General features: G+C 49.0%; 1 non-coding gene across 1 annotated transcript; it reads left to right on the top strand.

Annotated features, from left to right (window-relative positions):
• The first annotated feature begins 209 nt into the window (after positions 1–209).
• LOC131270250 (5.8S ribosomal RNA) lies at positions 210–364 on the top strand. The gene has a single exon (XR_009179361.1). It is a non-coding gene; the product is annotated as a 5.8S ribosomal RNA (ribosomal RNA).
• The last annotated feature ends 262 nt before the right edge of the window (positions 365–626 follow it).

The raw sequence follows: 626 nt of genomic DNA, 5'->3' as shown, positions 1-626 counted from the left end.
GGAAGAGGACACGTAGACTTACTGTGGTGTGAAGTATAAGGTTCAGTTCTCCCCTGGTCCACGCCGCTTCGGCCGTCCTGGGTAAAATGGATTCATCCAGCTTGCCCTATGTGGAATGAGGACACTTTATGCTTCGTCTCTAAGCGGCGGCTTGCTCCTCCCTACGGGGAACGGGTATACGCGCACAGCGGCGGCTTACGCAAGTTAGTCACCCTCGGCAGTGGATCACTCGGCTCATGGATCGATGAAGACCGCAGCTAACTGCGCGTCATAATGTGAACTGCAGGACACATGAACATTGATAAGTTGAACGCATATTGCACGTCGTGGGAACCTACCATGATGTACAGATGACTGAGCGCTTATATTTGAGAAATGTATCGCATACATTTAACTACGCCGTGACACCCGTCACGAGACGTGCACCATGATGTTAACTAGGGTCGCGACGACCCGCTAGCATTAAAGAACCCGATGGGATGCTGCGTGGAGATGAATCTTGATCTTCTTCATCTCCCATCTTAATACAGCATCCCTACTTAAATGCATCTCGGACTTAGTCGATTTTTCATAAATTCTAAGGAAAACATATGTTAGGATGCTGCGAGATGAATGGGATGCTGCAT

This window comes from Anopheles coustani, assembly GCF_943734705.1.
Source record: "Anopheles coustani chromosome X unlocalized genomic scaffold, idAnoCousDA_361_x.2 X_unloc_19, whole genome shotgun sequence".
In the NCBI taxonomy this organism is placed as follows: domain Eukaryota; kingdom Metazoa; phylum Arthropoda; class Insecta; order Diptera; family Culicidae; genus Anopheles; species Anopheles coustani.
This window is presented reverse-complemented; position numbering and strand designations above follow the sequence as displayed.